The 15,521-nt window shown below is 35.7% G+C and overlaps 1 long non-coding RNA gene across 1 annotated transcript in view; it reads right to left on the bottom strand.

The window, feature by feature from the left end:
- LOC108735221 overlaps positions 1–15,521 on the bottom strand; it is a 98,465-nt gene that overhangs the window by 51,350 nt on the left and 31,594 nt on the right. Inside the window, exon 2 of the long non-coding RNA XR_001937544.1 lies at positions 8,805–8,877. This is a non-coding gene — a long non-coding RNA (uncharacterized LOC108735221). The remainder of the gene's footprint in view (positions 1–8,804; positions 8,878–15,521) is intronic.

Here is a 15,521-nt window from a genome sequence, read left to right as displayed (position 1 = left end):
TGATTATAGCGATCCTCCAACTTTTCGATACCATTTTTGTAGTAGGATTTGTCCTTTGCCTCAGTTTAGGCGATCACCTCTTCATTCGACGAAAATTTTTTCCCAACAAGCATTCTTTTGAGATCTGAGAACAGGAAATAGTCGCTGGGGGCCAGATCTGGAGAATACGGTGGATGCGGAAGCAATTCGAAGCCCAATTCATGAATTTTTGCCATCGTTTTCACTGACTTGTGAGACGGTGCATTGTCTTGGTGAAGCAGGACTTTCTTTTTCTGCAAATACGGTCGTTTCTCGGCGATTTCGTCCTTCAAACGGTCAAATAACGCTATGTAATAGTCGCTGTTGATGGTCCTTCCTTTTTCAAGGTAGTCAATGAAAATTATTCCAGGCGCATCCCAAAATACAGACGCCATAACCTTGCCAGCCGACTGTTGCGTTTTTGCACGCTTTGGAGCGGGTTCATCGTGTGCAGTCCACTCCGATGACTGTCGATTGGACTTCGGAGTGAAATGATGGAGCCATGTTTAATCCATTGTCACATATCGACGCAAAAACTCGGGTTTATTACGCGTGATCATCTTCAAACACTGCTCTGAATCATCAACTCGTCGTTGTTTTTGGTCAAAAGTGAGCTCGCGCGGCACCCACTTTGCACAGAGCTTTCTCATACCCTAATATTCGTGAATGATGTGATGTATACGTTCCGTTGATATCTGTAGAGTGTCTGCTATTTCATTCAATTTCAATTTACGGTCATTCAAAATCATTTTGTGGATTTTTTTAATGTTTTCGTCCGAAACAAGAAATAAGATACGTCCATTTGAATCGTATAAGAAGTTAAAGCTCCATGTAATTAAGGAGAAATCTATTACTACTTTAATTTTGAGTTGAATAGAAAATTGCCTATAAATTATACTCTTGGATGTTGTGATTAGGAATTGTATTCTATAATTGGCCTACCTCGCTTAGATATACGTTTTAAGTTATATTCAATCATCTGAATTTAACAATAAGACTATTACTGATTAAAATAAAGCACAAGTTTGATATTATTTACCAGTCGGGTTTTCTTTTTTGCAAAAAATGACAACCTCCCATAAATTGAATTAAAAAGTCATACTAATACGTGAAAGTAGAACGAAGTCGATAAAATGGCAGGTAATAATGGAAAATGTCAAACACCTGGTGTTTTTGTTCTTGACCCTGCGTGATTTTTCAGTATTTGCCACTAATTCGAATTTACAATGTAATTAACTGTAAAATTACTTGTACGTAGAATGTATAATGGTATCCTTGGATTCCGCTAGTTTACTGCTGGATATGCCGGAGTTGCGCCAATTTTCTAAAACGTGCAATTAATGAACTCAGAAAGGTAGTGAAATTGAAAGTAATGGACTGACTCTTGGCACACGATGGGAAGACTGCCGTAGAATACCATTAATTAAATAACAATATTTTTAAATTATTTAAATTGACTATTTAAACTCATATTTCTGGTTATCGTTTCGTATGTTTGCTTCAACGTTTCAAGACAAATTCAGACTCCATTTTCTTTTTCTTTTTAAACACTTGATGAATTGGTATTGTCGTGATTCAGGTCTAAAAGTTATCGTCGGTGAAGTTCCTTAATAATGTTTCACTAGCACGAGGGGCGGTACTTCATCAGGAATCAGGACAGTCCGCATCCGGCATCGGAGATGGGTGGACCTTTGAATCTTTTGCAAATTTGAATCTACATATAGTTGGGACTAACAAAATTGACAAAGTCCGAAATAAATTATCTGTGAGACTGAACATATCTTCTTTCTTGTTTCTGCTTGAGACTATAGAAAATACTACAAATGGCGCAGTAAACGCCATCTGTAGCACGATTCTAACAGGATTACGTAATCCTAAAATGTTAGCATCGTGCTACAGATGGCGTTTACCGCGTCATTTGTAGTATTTTCTAAAACGCACTGTTAAGACAACAGGTAAAAGTTGGTCTGTGTTCTGTCGGAGCTGCCTGCAACGTGCTGATGACATCCAAAAAAATCGAAATCGCGATCCGCGTCTGGTAGTTTCGACAGAATACAGACCACTTCGAATTATTTTATTGAGACTGTAGTTATTTGCTGCATCTTGAACACATCTTTGTTAAGTTAGCAAATGCTTAATGAGTAGTACCGATAATGTAAAAAAAGATAACTGAATAATAGTACGAGGTGTAGTGGTTAGAGGCTGCTTAGGTACGTAAAAATCAGGGTCGGCTTTATAACTGCCTCCTAATTAGAATTATATCTTTAATTAAGAGTCTTTGTTTTACTAAATTCCTGAGAATGTTGAACTTTCTTTAAAGTCCGATGCTGGCAACACGCTCAAATTCTGCTTGTCTGCATCTCTTTCTGTTCCACATGTAATGTAATGTGTAATGTTTCTCTATTAGTGTCCGCTGCAGTTCCTACCTGGCATCTCTTTTCTATCGTAAGAAAATAAACGCCACAGTTTTTTGCGGACTATGCCAATTTTGAATTTCATTCCAGTAACTTTGGATGAGATTCATGTAACAAATTACGAAACAATTTTTCAGTTTTCTAGATGGTAATTGATCAACTATCGTATTTATAAGTGACTAAATTAATGAGAAGTTTAAATTATTATTGTATTGCAACGCTGATGTACCTGTAAGCAGTAACAGAATCGACTAAAGTGTGATGTTGAGATATCGTATATTATAGAAACATGCAACATTATCGACGGCGGTTTTGCTTACAGCAGGTGAAAGCGGCGGCTTCATTAGCCGATCGATGTAGCGTTAATTCAATTAAAGCACATGCACTTATACAATTAAGAGCAGAGCTCTTCACGCGTACAACAATAATGCAGTGCAAACAAAAAATTTAATTGCCAGTTAGTCATTACTCAACATCCTAATTAAGGCGAGATTAACATACGCTTGTATCAATAAATGTTCGCCAAACCTTGTAAACTTGTGAACTAGCCCGCAAACAATGGATTAAAAAAGTTTTCTGATTTGTTTTTTTGTCGAAAAAAAATTGTTCATAATCACATTTCTATCATTGCGAAATTTTTGTTTGTTTCCTAATATTAATGTTAAAAAGTATAGCATAAATGTAAGCCTATATTTTTCATATTTATTACATATTTACTTTATTTACTTGAAATATCTGCGCTGTATGCAGGAGTGCAATTATAAAACGAGAAAATTAAGTAAATATTTGGTGGTTCGAAAGTCCATCGTTTTCGAGAAAAACGTAGTTGAATGTATTCAATTCCGGCCCTGGTGAAGAAATACGACCCGCAACGCCGCACTCAATAACCTATGTTGTTCATTTATTAAATTAGATTAACGTAAATGTAATATATGATTCAGGGTGTTTATGTTAACGGTCAACCTCTACCAGCCTATTTTTTCTTAACGTTTAATTCTTGTGAGAGGCAATGAGGCTATCGATGTAGAGTTCAATAAACTCATCCAGCAATACAAAGCATCAATCATTAGTGTAGGTCAGTACCTACAGCAATGTACCATTATACTTATTTTTTATTTTGAATTATATGACTGCTGTAGCAACGAAATGCATGACTTCAAACAAAACAATCCACAAAATAGCACCTACAGGCGATATAGTAGGGAATAAAAATATAAATTTAAAGGAACATTTGAAGGAACAGTTGTTGAATCCTTATTTTATATTTAATGTTAACGACTACTGATTTTGATTTTGATGATTTATTATTTATATCTGGACGTACACCAAATTATGATTCGGTTGTTAGAAGCAGTCAGCCACAGGATTCTCATTAAATTAATGATACGACAGTAAAATGGTATAAATAAATTAACCCTTAGTTGAGTGACGGGTCTTTCACGATCACGATTTAAAAACAACAGTTCTTCGTTACGAAATCCTATATAGATTTCCTATTTTGAGCAATCTTGTTAAAGTTCCCTCAACTGACTAAAAGCTTCTTCATTCTTTTACTGATGACTTTTAAGTACTTATATGCAATTGTTTACGACAGTTTCTGAGGAAGTGTTAAGACTATCAAAAAGATTAAAATTATTATCTGTAAATACTTAACGCATAGTATAAGTTCGATTGAAAATACACATTACGTAATTGTTTGAATCGACTTTGAGCTTGTTTCTTGACCTACCCCACGTATCAGTATTATGCATGAGCGCTAATTAAAAACAGTATTTACGTCGACATTTTATGATAATTCGAACAAATTGAATAAAGGAATTTATAGCAGATCGCAGCAATCCATTCCATTGTTATAATAAAAGTGAAACAGACAAATGCCTGCCTACAACCACTGTATGTATCGTTTGTTTATTATTAATGGCTTATTATTATTGAAACTGGCCTTGCATTTGTTTATCACGCCGTTTATAGCTGTCATGCGCCACTTGGGAAACAATAAAATTTATTAAAAATACGAAGCGCAGTTTGCATTCTGGAATTGCGAAACTGCATAATACATAAATGCCTAGCGAAAATTTATAAAATGTTTTATGTCGGATTTGTAATTAAAATCGGTCGTTAAGGTCTCCGCACGAAAACAACAGCCACGTTGCGATTAAATGTACCGATTGGGGGCCAAATTGGTTATTTATCTTCGGTCCAATCAGCCCATTTTACCTACTTATTGACTTTATTATTGGTTTCATGCAAGCATGTCCAAATATAGAACGGATACGAAAAGGCTAAACAAATTTTGTTTGCTGTTGGAATTACTGCTGTGTGTGTTCGCCATTCATAAACATGCCTACATACAGATATTTTTTGGAAACCATGTTTTTAATGCTTATACGAGGGTTGATCCCCTTGCTCCATCCGTCTCTGATCCAATTATAAATAGAAATAAATCTTCACATCATATTATCACCTGCTCTATACAGACTAATACTACAAAATTAATAGTCCGGACCTGTTAAATCCTGTCTTTAGTAGACTATCAAGTTTGGGAAAGATTCTTAACAATAGACCAGTCCTTTATTCATCATTGCAGTCTAGAGACCGAAATACAGAGCAAGGAATGGACCCATCGGGGCTCCCCACCGCCGATAATGCAACCATCACCAGCGATGGTTAACCGTGTTTTAGGATTCTGAAGGTGTGATTTTATGCAGAAAGAGGCCACAATTACAGGTGCTTATTATGTCAAATTAATTACGCCAATTAATAAAAGAAAAACGCCATGTTCTCTTGCATCAGAATAATGCACCCAATTAAACCTTTGCTATTGCAAAAGCTATAATAGCTAATGAGGGTCCGCCATATGCGCCAGATTTGACTCCTAGCGATTACCAATTGTTTAGAAAAGTTAAAAAATCCTTACAAGATAATCGATTTTCGTCAGATAAAGTGAGGATAAAGTGAGGGGGTAATTCAGTGGTTTTTAGAGACTGTGAAGAATATCAGTGGAGACGTTAGAAATGCTAGATAATCGATGGTTAAAAACTATTGACCTTAATGGACACTGTGTTAAAAACCAATGTAAAATATTTGTAAATTTGTTGTTGTAAATAGGTCAGGGGCAGAGCAAAAGGATCAACCCTTGTAATTATGGACGAGTTTCAACTCGCAATATCCTCAATCATCAATTGCTAACAGCAAATTAATTACAGTTTTTAAGTACTTCAGTCATGAATGAATCTTTAGGGCTTCAGGTGAGTTTTGCTTTTCTCGTTAGGTCCTGCTGAAAATGATCTTAGATGGTCCTAGAACGACCTGAGGTAGAGGGATTGTAGTCGGTAAGTCCGAGGACATTTTCCTCCGTAATCCGACATTACCCAGTCGTAATGGACGGCTGGATATCTTTTGGAAGATTTTCCTTCTTCCACGAAAACAAAAAGAAAATCCTATGGTCGTTAAAAGGTTTAATAGGTATATAGGGTACTGCGTTAGTCATGTCAATATTTTTTATAAGAAAAACTAATAAATTTTGTTATGGTTGTTTCAAAATCTTCCCGTAAATCTTACGTTTATAATCAAAGTGTGACGACTACGCTGCAGGATATCTAACATTAGTTACTATTGGTATCCCTGTTAACAGTTCCTACCTACTTCACGAAAATTTTCAAACCCATTTCAGTGAAGGCTAAAGTCTAGACGGAATTGTAAGTAGATTTAAATTAAAGAAAAAAAAATAATCGGTTATGTACGTTTGAGAAGTTAAACCATTGGCAAATGTTCACGGACGAATTTGAATGAGATTTTCTTTAAAATTAATTTTACGGTTTTGGGTTATTCATATACCCTGTCACACATACACACGAAATCAACAACATGATAAGTAATGGTCGTATTAAAATTAAATTTATGGTCTTTTCCGACAGCGGAGTGCAAACAATTTTTGTTTACCATATTGTTGCGCTGATTTGGCGATGAGGTTGAACGCATTAAATAAGGCAGGGTTTACACGCCCAGTGGTGAGCCGCACCAGAGGCAGAACCATGCGGAACTCTGCTAACCACACTCAACAAGACGTAGTCCTGATCTGTTCTTCCCGAAACATTTTTTGTTAAATATATCACAGGAAACGCACCATTCCATTGAATTTGAACCGAAAATGTTTACAACACGGTGAAGAACGTTCGTACAACTTGAATTTTTAATAAATTAATGTAAACAAGCATATGGAAATTACAATATACTTGAAAATTCATTAATTTTCTACATCAAACTGTAAATACTATAATTCAATTCAGTTATTCAGTCACTGTTTCTTTATCAACATTAGGTAACTACCATTTAACATACTGCGACGCGCTGATGAGATCCAATAAGATTGAAATCGCTATCCGCGTCTGGCAGCTCCAACAGAACACAGAGCAACTTATACCTGCTGTCTTAATATTTAAATGAACCTTGTTGGAGCATACGTAACCCTAAAATGTAGCATCGTACTACAGATGGCGTTTACCGCGCCATTTGCGGTATTTTCTAAAACGCGCTGTTAAGGCAGAAGGTAAAAGTTGCTTTGTGTTCTGTCGCGGAGCTGTTTGCGACACGCTGATGAGATCCAAAAAGATCGAAATCGCTATCCGCGTCTGGCAGCTCCGACAGAACACAGACCAACTTTTACCTGCTGTCTTAATAATTAATGGACCTTGTTGGAGCATACGTAACCCTAAAATGTAGCATCGTACTACAGATGGCGTTTACCGCGCCATTTGCGGTATTTTCTAAAACGCGCTGTTAAGGCAGAAGGTAAAAGTTGCTTTGTGTTCTGTCGCGGAGCTGTTTGCGACACGCTGATGAGATCCAAAAAGATCGAAATCGCGATCCGCGTCTGGCAGTTTCGACAGAATACAGACCACTTCGAATTATTTTATTCGATTATGGTAACATGCCTATCACGTTGAGGTTAGCTACGCCAGGATTCGTTTCAGCAAGTAGATATCCATATATTTGAATGGACTTTGTTGGAGCATACGTAATCCTAAAATGTAGCATCGTACTACAGATGGCGTTTACCGCGCCATTTGTGGTATTTTCTAAAACGCGCTGTTAAGACAGCAGGTAAAAGTTGGTCTGTGCTCTGTCGGAGTTGCCTGCGACACGCTGATGAGATCCAAAAAGATCGAAATTGCGATCCGCGTCTGACAGTTTAGACAGAATACAGACACTTCGAATTATTTTATTCGATTTAACACACTGCTAATGCAGAAGCCTTTTAGTGTTCTCGTTGGTTCGACATTTTTAAAATGCATTTTGTGAGGAGCACATAGCTGCTGTACGTAGGTCGTGTAATCGGACCTTTGCACTGCATGAAAGCATTAAACATTTTACCATTAACCTAACCAATCGAAAAGACCTTCAAACTGCATTTAGAGTGCAACACAGTGGGGTAGGTCAAAATAAGGTGATTTCCAGTACATACTAAATCGAGCACGAATCATTTATCACTATTGTTTGAAAGTTAAATTGCATTAGCCATTAACATAACAAGTTATTAAATTTGCATGTTTTCCATTGCAGGCACATTTCTCTGACACGGATTGTTTGGCAATTACGATCGTGGTGTCACATTATTTTAAAAAAAAGGAGTTACGTAATAATTGAATAATTAAACAATTTTTAATACATGTATTTACGCGATTATACAAAAAGAACTTTGACAAATTGTTGAAACGAAATTTTATATGCGAGACCGCAAGATGCTATTGAGTTCTAGAGTATTTCTGTATTTCTGTAAGACTGTTTGTGCTATTCTATTAACCATTTTAGAAGAAAATAAGAAGCGCAACAAACAAACACTGATTTACACTGTAAAGAGCTGGCATATGACTAGTTAACGAAATATTCACCTTTTATGTTAGGGTTGACGCCCACGTTGCGATAAATATTCCGCTTTTTTTCATTATATGTTCATATAAAATATTTAATTTTCTGTATAATTTACAAAATAACCCATTCATTTTTAATTGTGTATTGAATAAGCGAATTTTATATTTAATTCATCCACAATGATGCTAATAATATTAGCCCACCACTTCAATTGTGGTTGGGGCGTTGGGGCAACCATCAGGATGAATGAACAATAAGCATTTAATTAATAATTTTAGTTAATTAATGAAGGTTCAATTTCTTTTAGTGTTATAAAATAAAAATGCGGAGGTTTTCTAGTGGTTACAAATTATTCATTTTTATATTAGTGCGACGAGTTCATTTCCCAAGTTTGAGACAAAATTAAGTGTGGACGTCATGTAGGATACAGTATTGAGTTAAGAACATAAAATACATTTCAATACATACGAATTCAAAGCAACAAATCAAAAGTTTACTTACGTCTTCCACTCGCGTTGTGGAAGAGGACGAAATGTTGTACCCTGAATTTGATAATCATCAGGGTCTGAAGTCTCTAGAAAAAAAAGTAGGTATATGTATAATAATCTATAAAAAATTATTGGTTATTGTGTAATAATTTTCTGTTTAAAAAGTGTAACACATTAAAAGTAGTAGTTAATTATAAATAAAACAAAATCAGTCAAAAGTGCGGGTCGAGCCGGCCCAGAAAAGGAGCATGTTTGGAGCTCGGTGCTGAAGGGATGCGAAACATGCACGGTGGGTGTTGCGGAAAAGAAAAGGTTAGAAGTGTTCGAAATGTGATGTTACAGTCTAATGATAAGGATACCGTGGATAGAGAAGGTAAGAAATGAAGAGGCATTAGAAAGAATAGGAGAACAGAGGACTCTATGGAAGTCAATGACAAATAGGCGAGGTAGGTTCCCGTAGGAAAAATTTCCATTGAAGTTCAATGGGAATCAATGGAAAATCAATGAATATTATTAAATGGTCTCAAAACTTTGCCCATCCGCTATTTCCAAGTCATAAACCCGCTGATTATATTATTCTTACGAATAGTATTAGGGTAATTCGTTTATTATAACCATTAGTGTCCACATACTATACTAGTCGTTTTCGATACAGTTTTTGCTTGCCCAGTTGCAAGAGTAGTGATATTGCCAATTAGGTGGTGGAAAATCAATAATCTGGTTTTACCTATGCGTGCATTTGGGGTACGTGAGGGACCACCACGGTAGTAGAGTGAGAGACAAGCAAGATAGTAAGACGTTTGATTAAAACTGTATATATCATTTAGACGTTGAGCATTTTTGCTCAAAAAAGACGGAATACGTACTTATGGCGATTACACGAAGACGTATGTATTTTGGAAGACGCGATACACTGAATATTGTATATAAGTTGTATATATTTAATTCCTGTTTGTTACTCGTTTTGCTGTTTGCTGTTTATATATTTATTATTATGTTTATTATATATATATTCAACTACCCGGAGCCTTTTATTACCTAAACAACCCCTAGACAAGTGAAAAAGCCTACATTAGAAGCATTGTTTGATGATTTTGAACCATGCCAGAATATAGAGGAGACCGAAGTCATCTGTGAGAGTGATGTGGTTTTATCAGAAGCAAATGAAAAAAAAAAATCTAACAATGATGAAGAGCCAGACATCCAGGCACGTGCCTTGGTTCAGGTACCTGAAGAACCAAATTCTCAACAAAATAATATGGATTATGGAAAAAAGCATGCTGATGAAGTTCCAATGGAACGCAATGGGATTTCCATTGAGTCCAGCAATGGAATTTCCATTGCGTTCAGCAGTAGGACACCTTCTCAGGCATGTAGGTCTAGTCAAAGATATATTAGAGGCAGAAACAGCAATTAGGAGGGGTAGAGACCTAGATTAGATTACTGTTGTCATATAGTTAAGGATATGGGTTGTTTTAGGGAAATTTAGCTCAGGATAGGAAAGAGCGGAGTTTCGTGTTCAATCAGTCTTAGAACTTATGATGATAATGATGATGATGATAGGTTGATAGGATCCCTTCCCAAGCATGAAGGTCTAGTCAGAGACATATTAGTGGTAGGAACGGGTGTTAGGAGGGGTAGAGGTAGACCTAGATTACATTACTGTTCGGAAATAGTTAAGGATAAGGGTTGTTCTAGTTTTAGGGAAATGCGAGAAAATTAGCTCAGGATAGGAAAGAGTGGAGGTGCAAATCCAACCAGTCTGCAAGGCAGTACGAAAGAAAACATGCGTTCATGTCGTTGAATAATTGATCTCCACTTAATCACTCAATGTTACTGTAATAGATGTTATTACAACACCTTATTTATGTATCTACCTGTTGAACGAACTACACGCCTCTCCTCTTATCCTAAACATTTCTCAGGTTGTTTTCAATAAAAAATTGCACTTTACAACATTGTGCCAGTGATAAAGCGTACAATAATTGTTCATAAGTTGTGCTAGAGAAGTCAGCGTGGCCTTCTGTTAAATAGAAAAGAAAAAAATAATCGGGGCGTTGGCGTTGATTTATTAAACATCTCCCATGAAGACGAGAAAGAAAGAACTTCAAAATGCTATTATTATTGCACAATACGTATAAAACGAGAATTCAAATACACGCATACAAACAGTTATCTTATACTCACGGATCCAGCAAATACATCCATAACGTGGCTGGTGGAATAAGTGTAGGTACATGTTTGAACATATGTGTGCAACTGCTTTTCCATTTGAATTATTAATCACTTATGTAATTCGAAATTGTGTAATTGTGAATATTAATGGCTGTCGTCGTATGTTTAATTAATGTGATAGATACTTTAATAGGCAGCGTGTTTGTTATCATCAGAATCAGAAAGATTGTTAAAAGAAGATGTCATAATATACAATGTAACGGAATCATATTTTCTTTAACAGCGCAAGATGGGTGACGGATGATACAATGTATCATTAAACAGGGACAAGTAAGCATTTTTGAAGTATTATGTATCAATTTTGAATCCAGATCAGTTCAAGTTTTCCTTTGATACTGAGGTTTAAACCCATTAAGTTAACAAGTTACTTTATATTATAAGGTTTTGTATCCAAAGAATTTAACAGATTCCTATTGTGTAAACAATTTGGTTATTTTTTTGAATTTATTATCTCCTTATACCTATCTAGATTTCTATACATTGATAAAAATGAGTTAGCCTCTTAAAATTTGAGTTCGACATGAATTTTTGAGTCGCTTAACCATTTGCTGCAACCCCGAACATCGTTTAAAACCATTTATCAAACTAAGCAATAAGTTTAAGAGAACCTAATTCTATTAAATCTTGGTTGGAACTTGGCACTTGTTAAGATCTCAACCTTCTACCATTAGAAAGCAGACAATGAATTTGGCATCATTCTTCAAGCCAAGCAATAAATTTAATATTAGAGAACGTAATTCGATTACATTTTAGGTGGAACTTGGCACCTGTTGAGAGCTCAACTTTTTATCACCAAAAAGCCTACAACCGCGATCATCATGTATACAGAACTTGTCGTCATTTTTCAAGCCAAGCTGTAAATTCAATATAAGAGAGCATAATTCTATTACGTTGTGGGTGGAATTTGGTACCTGTTGAGATCTTAGCTTTTTTATAATCAGAAAGCCGACAATCCCAATCATCATGTGTACTGAACTTATAACCATTTTTTAATCCAAGCTATAAATTTAATATAAGAGAGCACAATTCTATTACATTGTGGTTGGAACATGGCACTTGCTGAGATCTCAGCTGTTTTATCATCACAAAGCCGACAACCCAAACATTAGGTGCACTCAACTTGACACCAATTTTTCAAGCCAAGCTATAAATTCAATATAAGAGAGCATAATTCTATTACATTGCGGGTACAACTTGGCATCTGTTGAGAGCTCAACTTTTTTATCATCAAAAAGCCGACAGCCCTGATCATCATGTGTACTGAATTTGACGCCACTTTTTAAGCCAAGCTTAAAGTCAATATAAGAGAGCAAATTCTATTACATTGTGGGTGGAACTTGGCACCTGTTGAGGTCTCAACCTTTTTATCATCAGAAAGCCGACAATCCCAATCATTATCTGTACTGAACTTGATACCATTTTTCAAGCCAAGCTATAAATAAGAGTGCACAATTCTATTACATTGTGGGTAGAACTTGGCATCTGTTGCGATCTCAACTTTTTTATCATCAAAAAGCTGACAGCCCTGATCATCATGTGTACTAAATTTGACACCACTTTTTAAGCCAAGCATTAATTCAATATAAGAGAGCACAATTCTATTACATTGTGGGTGGAATATGGCACCTGTTGAGATCTCAACTTTTTTATTATCAGAAAGCCGACAATCCCAATCATCAACTGTACTGTACCTGACACATTTTTCAAGCCAAGCTTAAATTCAATACAAGAGAGCACAATTCTATTACATTGTGGGTGGAACTTGGCACCTGTTAAATTTTCAACTTTTTTATCATCAGAAACCGTTTTTCAGGCCAAGCTGTAAATTCTAAATCAAGGAGAGTAATTCAATTGCACCTACTATGGAACTTGGCACCCATTCAGACTTCAATTCAGTTATAGACAAATGCGAAACACTAAACGTCCTTTGTACAGAAATTTTGGTCTCATTTTGTACATTTATATTTCTCATTAAATTGATCCTACATAGTTACACGTTTGACCCGTTATGATTTCCTTTTCGAAAAAAAAAAAGACTGCGAAATTAAACCACTTTACGTATAATAATTTAGGTTATATTAGCATAATCGCTCAATAATATCTAATGAATGGACCCCGTTTAAATACGTATATTTATTTAATTAGTCCTAAATCGGTACGCACAGATAAATAGCGAAAATTTAACCTTTCGTCATGAATTATTACGTTTTAACTTAATTTGCTGGCATTAACAGTAAACCGACTCGGCTGGGTCACGTACAGAATGGTATATATGAGTGAGTAAGTAACATTTTGCTAACAGAAGCCTTGACTGGTAGTTTAACACCACGAACACAAAAAATAAGGAAGCAATAAATGAAGACGATATAACACACTAAGTGACATATTTATGGTCGACTTGAATGTGCGCCGTCTCGCACAAATTAATTAATACGGCAACTCTCCTCTGATGGTATTAAAGATAAACTGACTGTAGATACAGGATGACCCAAAAAGTACGCAATATGCTCATTGTACCGGAAGTTTAAGTTTAATCGAAATAATTTTCAAACAAAACTTGTATCCCATTTTAATACAAGATAGTCTATAGCAGGGGGGGGGGGGCAACCTGCAGCTCGTGAGCCACATGCGCCTCTTTGAAAGATTATTTGTGGCTCTCGATAAATGTACCCGAGTTCTCTTTCATTTTTGTGCGAAAAACTCAACCAGTATATAAAAAAACTAGAAGAAATATTGACGGAAGATAAGAAAGCAAGTTTTTGCATGTTCTCATGTTTTAGCATTGTGAACAACTTTTCCCTATAACTTCCTTCGATTTGACCCATATTTAATTGCGCTGCCAGCGCAACTTTCTTTTTTCTATTTTTGAACACTCTGTACAGTGGATCAAACTTATATGCTACAGACTATCTTGTATTAAAATAGAGGACAAGTTTTGTTTGAAAATTTTTTCGATTAAACTTATAGTTTAGCCACAACGAGCATATTGCGTACTTTTTGGGTCACCCTGTATATGTATAACGAACGGTAATCAAAAACACAATACATACGCCCATATAAACATACATATATATTCCATTACTCTTTTAATTGACAGAAGAAAACCAAACTGGTCTCATTAACGCAAATGTATTAGATTCAAACGTTTTATTGTCTTTGGGAAGACCTAGAAATCCACAATAACACAGAAAATATTAGCAGTATAATCTTAATCGGATAAGTGGGTCATGCAAAAGGTTCAATTAAGAAAGGATTAAGATAACAGGTAACATCTATATTATATGTATGTACAATAAGTCGAAGAAGAAAGTAACAACATCAGTAACATGTTGTTGTAGCGCTACTTAGAATAAATTAAGTAACAAATTAAATTGTAGGTATTTAAATCCATACGCTCAGTATTTTTTAAATTATTTATCAATTACTGACATTCGATATCTAAATATTGACGACGAAAGTTACCGACCATAAAAATATTACTACAGACCCTTCATATTCAGATATTTCAATCATTAATTCATAATCATCATTATGATAAGGTCGTCAGTCCTAAGACTAGTTGGACACGCACCTCCACTCTTTTCTATCCTGAGCTAATCTTCGCATTTCCTTAAACTAGAACAACCCATATCCTTAACTATTTGCGAACAGTAATCTAATCTAGGTCTACCTCTACCCCTCCTAGCTCACGTTTCTACCTCTAATACGTCTCTGACTAGACCTTCATGCTTGAGAAGGTGTACTACCAACCTATCTCGCCTATTTATTATTGACTTCCATAGAGTCCCCTATTCTCCCATTCTTTCTAATACCTCTTCATTTTTAACCTTCTCTATCCACGGTATCCTCATCATTCGGCTGTAACACCACATTTCAAACGCTTCTAACCTTTGCTTTTCCGCCGCGTCCACCATCCATGTACCATTTGCGAGCATGGAAGTGACTTCTTTTTATTGAAGGCAACTCGACCCTGCGTTATCCTCTATTTAATTTTTCGTCTCCTATATTCACTCTTTCCCTACTTACTTTTTTTCTCTTGTATACCAGTATTTTTGTTTTACTTACACCACTCACACTTACACCAGTGTTATGGAGTAGCAGGCAAATTCTTCGACTACATGTTCAATTGATAAAATCCAGCCTCTACATTTGGGAGTATTCAATTAAGATTGAGTTCTCTTAGGAGAAATCGTTCGCTGAAAGAAACATTTCGAGATAGTTAACTTCTCGACTCGACCCTGAGCTATTCTTTGCTTTATATCCCTACCACTCCTTCTGTCCTGACTTATTTGAAATCCTGCATACCTAAAATCAGCCACTTCTACTAATTTTCGTGTCCTATCTTTACATTCGCTTTTTCCCTACTTTTTCTTCCTTTGCATACCAGTATTTTTGTTTTACTTTTATTTATTTTCATACAGTACTGTTTTGTCAAAACCACCGCTTCCATTTTATTTAAAGTTATCCTCCTTGCTAGATGCTAATACTGCTATAT

This window comes from Agrilus planipennis, unplaced genomic scaffold (assembly GCF_000699045.2).
Source record: "Agrilus planipennis isolate EAB-ADULT unplaced genomic scaffold, Apla_2.0 scaffold5, whole genome shotgun sequence".
Taxonomy (NCBI): domain Eukaryota; kingdom Metazoa; phylum Arthropoda; class Insecta; order Coleoptera; family Buprestidae; genus Agrilus; species Agrilus planipennis.
This window is presented reverse-complemented; position numbering and strand designations above follow the sequence as displayed.